The 6,202-nt window shown below is 37.8% G+C and overlaps 1 long non-coding RNA gene across 1 annotated transcript; it reads right to left on the bottom strand.

Moving 5' to 3' along the window:
- Positions 1–1,585: 1,585 nt before the first annotated feature.
- LOC118908297 (uncharacterized) lies at positions 1,586–3,246 on the bottom strand. The gene is made up of 2 exons (XR_005023136.2): positions 2,699–3,246; positions 1,586–2,495 (listed from the first exon to the last, which is right to left on the bottom strand). It is a non-coding gene; the product is annotated as an uncharacterized LOC118908297 (long non-coding RNA).
- Between the last annotated feature and the right edge of the window lie 2,956 nt (positions 3,247–6,202).

The raw sequence follows: 6,202 nt of genomic DNA on the forward strand, positions 1-6,202 counted from the left end.
CAATATCCCAATTTTGAAATTTAACCTCAAATAGCTGATTTGATAATTCACTCTATGCATGCATATTACATAAAAGCTAGATTTATATCAGAAAGTACTGATTTTTAATTAACATTGCAGGAATATCACAATTCTAACTTAAAGATATAAAGTGTGGACTGTTTATATGTATTGCAATATTTTATATAATTTTTAACTGTTCTGTGATGTTTTATAAATTCTATAGTGGCTGGCCCAGTTAAATTCTTAATGGCCAGAAGTAGAAGTCACGTCCTTTTCCTATAATAATAGGTATCTCATAAGTGACCCAAGAAAAATTAGGTCCAGTTTTAAAATTTGCTTTTGGAGTAATTAAGGCAATAAAAAGGAAACCCCAGCTCTGATACATCTTCAGTGGAGACGGAGGAGGCTGGGAAGCAGAGAGCCATGAAACAAGCTCTATCTACCATAGCATAACTGCTTCACATTAGCTTAAACACAATGTTTTTGCACGACTATTTCCAGTTAATTTCTATGTTATATAAAACTTTCCTAATTTCTTTTAAGTCAATCTCTTCTAATCAAATTGTGCATATGATGGTTTTCATAAGTTACAGAATCCTTGTCTCTTAATTAGGATATTAAATTCATTGATGTAAGTTATTTTGGTTGTGATTTTGGTTGCTTAATAATGTTTTCTTATGAATCTGGTTTGTTCATTTGGACAGTTTCCATATATTTTATTTTTCTAATTATCTTAGTTTTATAAAACCTACACAAACACCTATTTTTCTAATTAAAATATTCAAAATTATAATATCATGATACGGGACATGTGAAGTTTTAACTTAGTAACTATCATTAAATGCTTGTTAAAATGAGGTTATCAGGCATGTCAATAATTTTACATTTTAATAAAATGTAACATTAAAATTTTCCCCCTTTTACTCTATTTTTTAAAGTCCAGAACCCATTTTTGAATAATAATATCAATACCAGTGGATTTTACATAACGGTTTATAGAGTGGAATATGATAAAATATACCATACAAAGATGAAATATAAAAATTAATGTAGACAAGTAAAGACTAAAAATGAATTATGCCAGTTATATTTTTATGTGTATTGAGTTTAAAAAACATAATTCATGTTGACATAGTCATAAAATATTGGAAAAGACTTGTAAAGTCAACTTTACTCCATGACTTTGTCATTTGAGCTCAAATTTATATAATTACCGCTATGCCTTGAATATCATTTTTGTATATATCATTTAGATTTTAAACTATTATACCAGTATAATCTCTTCATTGTTCATTAGTTGCTATCTTAAACTAAAGCAACCAATTTTTATTTTCTCTAGAGAAAATTTGAAAGCAGACCAAGAACAATATAGCTACTTTTTGTCCACAAGTATACAAGTACATATCTCTTTTGAAAGAAATTGCATTTTACAGTTTAATTTAGTTGAACACATAATTTTGTAACCTTATAATCTTGAAATGATACTAGTTTATCTAAACCAGTTACGCCAGTAGGATTTAAGAAATTCAAATTGATCAGGTTTACCATGAAAAAATATATCTAAGACCAGCAAAATTTAGAATATTGTAGAAACATCTTTATTTTTAATAGCAATTTTAGGTTCACATCTGAACTGAATGGACAACAGAGTTCCCCTGTAACCTCTCCTCCTACAAATGCATGGCCTCCTCCACTACCACCCCACATCAGATCAGTACATTTATTAAAATCAATGACCCTGCATTGACATACCATTATCACCCAAAAGTCAAAGTTTACATTAGGGTTCACTCTTGGTGTTCCACATTCCGTGGGGTTTGACAGGTCTATGGCATGGGCCCACTCTTACAGCACCATGCGGAGTCACTTCACTGCCCTAGAGATCCCTTGTGCTCCACCTGTTCATCCTTCTTCCCCACCAGACTCTGGCAACCGCTGATCTTTAACTATCTCCATACTTCTGTCCTTTCCAGCATGTCATATAGTTGTTAACAGACAGTAGATAATCTTTTCAGATTGGCTTAATTACCTAGCATTATGCATTTACGTTTCCTTCATGTCATTTCATGGTCTGACAGCTCATTTCTTTGCATCATTGAATAATTTTCCATTTTATTGATCTACCAGAGGTTGCTTATTCATTCATCTTGAGGGAATCCTTTACTGCTTCCAATTTTGGCAAGTATGAAGAAAACTGTTCTATGCATCTGTGTGATTTTGTGTGGACTTAAGTTTCCTGCTCACTGGGTAAATACCAAGGAGCATGAGACTGGATCATAGGTAAGAATACATTTGGTTTTGAAAGAAAGTGCCAGACTGTTTTCCAATGTGGCATGCTGTTTTGCATTCCCTTTGAAGATCACTTCTGAAAATGTAAAAGGTATTCTGATATTGTAGCTCAGAATATACCTTTGTTTATAAAACAATGTGGTGCTCTTCCAAAAAAAAATAGCATTTTTCTATTTGCCCTCACTTTAACTGCTGTCATGGCTCTGAAATGAAATAAAGATATTCAGAAGATAAATTTTGGAAGAGAGGGAAGTGCAAGAAGAGATTCAATAAAATTACTTTTATATTTAGCATTAAAAATGCATTATAAGGAGTATTCAAATTAATTCACAATAAGTCTGGACTATTACTTGGATTGGATTAATGTTTAGAAATACTGAATGCAAGAAGAATGTCTCATATATACTGATTTTATTTTCAGATTCCAGGTGGTTAGACACCCATCATGTTCCTAGAAGCCCAGGAACAACCAAAGCTGCTCAGTAAACCCAACACCCGTCCAATAGGAAGCCATGTCAGCTGTAATTACAACTTTTTTCTCCTTCCCTGTAACATGGTAAAACCAAACCACAATCTGTTTAGTGACCCTTAAGGGAAAAAAGAAGGCTGACTTATGGAAGGAAAACTTGGGTCCATGGGAAAAGAAAATGGCTTTTCACTTTTGTAAAGGATATAATGGTATAAAATCTCCCTCAGCACCTTTTAATTTACCAAGCTAGTTAATTTTATATCCAAGTTAGCACAAACTAGAACAATTTGGACTAGTATTCTGTGTGATTTATATAGATATTTACACAAATTGGTAGAAATGAACAGAACTGAAGGATTTCCTACCTGGCACAGGTGTTTTGCAAGCTCTCTCTTAAGCCACTGTGAAAATATCTCCATGGTTTCTAGAAAGTAACCCCAGCTTTTGGAAGAGATACTATAAGAGATTATTGTCAAACATCACAAAATCTGGTTCGAACTGTGTAAGCAATTCCAGCAAAACAATGGAGGCTGTGTAAGTACCATAAACTACAACTAAATGCAGCTGAAGGACTTACAGGACCAATGAAGGAGCAGCGGAGGTGGGATTGTAGTCCAAACAGCCATTTACATAGTTATTGGTGGAAATATAACTATGGAAAGAAATGTTAGGAACTGGAAGATTTACACGCAAATCATCAAGGTTTAGAGAAGCATTGTTGTAAATACATATTTTATCCCAACTTTCATGCAGACAACATCCAGGAAAATAGTAAATGGATTTTTACTTTGATATCCAAAAAGCACTTAATAGTGCTTACCCTTTTTAAATTTCTGACCAATTGTAGAAAAAGACCTACAGTTGGATGTAACCACCAGTTGGTTGTGGGAAGTAAATGGGTTATTAACACATCTGAATTGAGTAGTTAGCACAAATCTTGCTTTTTATGTTGGTTATGCTCAAAATCATGGTATTTCCTATAACAGATGCTATTTTTTGTACACAATTCTATAGCAGAAGGCAGCAATAGTAAGAGCAATCTGCCACAGAGTTAAAGGCAAATTAAGGAATTTAATTGTTGATCAATAGATATAGCTCATCAAATGAGTTTTTATATTTAAAAATACCACAGGTAGGAGGTATGTTATCTTCATAATTCATCATCTTGACTCCTGTTTGTCAATTTCATGTGCCAAATCAAGAACTAAGATAAAGCACCTTTTGATGTTGTGTTTTCATATTGTTTCATTTAATGTTAATATTATCCAGAGATTTTACCAAAATTGTTATAAAGCACTTTTAATATCTTCAAATATTTATGAGCAATCATCTATCTTGACTCCAGCCTCAATTACTCTACCCCTTGTTATTAATTTCTTTCTCCTATTCTATAATGTTACTAATATTGCAAACTTACTGACTACTTCCTGGGTACTTCTGTGTGTCAGATTCCAACTGGTACACTTACACAGATTGCCTCTCTACATACATTTCTTGCTAAGATCTTGTTATCCATATTTTAGAAATGAGGAAACAGAGACAAAGAATGTAAACAATTTCTTATATTTATAGAGTTAGTACGTTAGGGAATTGGAGTTAAATTAAGGTAATCAGACTCTATAGCTGAAGTCCTCAAGAACTCCACAATTCTGAAATATATATCTTGAGACACAAACATTGGGGATAGAAAATTGAATTTACATGTGTGAAGGTCTTATCGGATGCTGGGAAAAGGCTCAATGTGTCCTTCTCCAAGCCATGAAGACAAGTCTTTATAACAAGATGAGGTAGGGTAGGCATCCAAACATATTTCTCAGAGAATTAATTCTTACATATAAATAGTGACACTTGACATGTTAGGCCTCACTCAGAGCAAATGCAACAATTCAACAGAGACCAAGAGTTGGTCCAGTTGCCTATGTAGCTACCATTCCCACAGATCTGACAGTTAAATCGGTCTGTTACTTTACTGGCACTAATCTCTAGTCCAGTCGCTACCTGCTGTTCGATTCTGTTACATATAACAAGCAAGAGAAGGCTCTGCCTCAGGTACAGGCTGCAAGGCAAGCTGCTCTGCCATTTGCACCACGTGGCCCAGCAGACACAATGGTGCCTGAAGTGGCCGTGCTAGACGGGCTGCCGTCTGGAGTCTTTGGCAGGCCCCATGGTGCGTCACAGTGTAGGCCTGTAGGATTTTTGGAGAAAGGCCCTGCCACAGCACAGATAATACTCTCCTTTGCAGAAACCGCTCTTGGGTCTGCTACTGGGCCTTAGTAGAGAGCGAATGCTTGACTGTGGACCACCAGGTTACCCTACAACCTCAGCTGCCCCTCATGAACCAGGTGTTTTCTGAACCACCAAGCCATAAAACTGGGTGTGCACAGAAATACTCCACCATCAGATGGAAGTGGTAAATATATGACCAAGCAGGCCTTGAAGGTACAGATAGGTTACCCGAGGAAGTGGTCTAAATGCCCACGGGTCCCACTCCTGCTCCGCTGCCTTCTTTCCCCGAGTTTGCATGTCTGGCCTCAGGGGTTCCCTGCCATCAGTTGACAGAGGAAGGGACGACTTGGGCCTAGCTTACAGATGACGCCTCACGGTGCAGAGGCACCGCTCAAAAGTGGGCAGTACAGCCCTTATCTTCAGCAACCTCGAAGGACAGTGGTGAAGGGCAATCCTCCCAAGAAAGCAGAACGTCCGGCATCGGACCTGGTTGTGCACTCTGACTGGAAGGAGAATTAGCCAGACATGTGATTATATATGAACCCACAGTTTGGCTGGATGCTCAGGGACTTAGAAGGGACCAAGTGGAAAGCTGGTGACAAATTTGGAGAAGAAGTTGTATGTGGATAGACCTCTCTGAATGGGCGAAAATGTGACGATATTTGTGGATGCTCACCAAAAGGTGACCTCAGCGGAGGAGGATGCTAATAATCAGGCGAGAGGGTGACCCACTCTGGGGACAGCAGTCGGCCTCTTTCCCTTGGCACGCCTGGTATCACCCGACGGGCTCGTGAACGAAGTGCCATGGTGGCAGGAATGGAGGTTATGGATGGGCTCAGCAGGAGAGACCTCCACTCACCAGCCCCGCTTGGCTGCAGTCACTGATGAGCGCTCATCTCCCAGCAGCTGATTTCAGTGCTGAGCCCCAGATACGGCAACATTCCCAATGATCAGTCTGCCACCCGGTGGCAGGTTGATTCCACTGGACCACTTCATCATGGAAGAGGCACTGGTTTACCCTTATTGGCAAAGACAGCCTGGATTTGGATTTGCCTTCCCTATATGCAATGCTTCTGCCAGAACTACCATCCAGGGACTTACAGAACACCTTACCCACCGTCATGTTATTCTACTCAGCATTTTTTCTGACCAAGGAACTAACTTCACAGCAAAAGCAGCATGGCAATGAGCCTGGACGTATGGAATTCACTGGTT

This window comes from Manis pentadactyla, chromosome 7, assembly GCF_030020395.1.
Source record: "Manis pentadactyla isolate mManPen7 chromosome 7, mManPen7.hap1, whole genome shotgun sequence".
Classification (NCBI taxonomy): Eukaryota; Metazoa; Chordata; class Mammalia; order Pholidota; family Manidae; genus Manis; species Manis pentadactyla.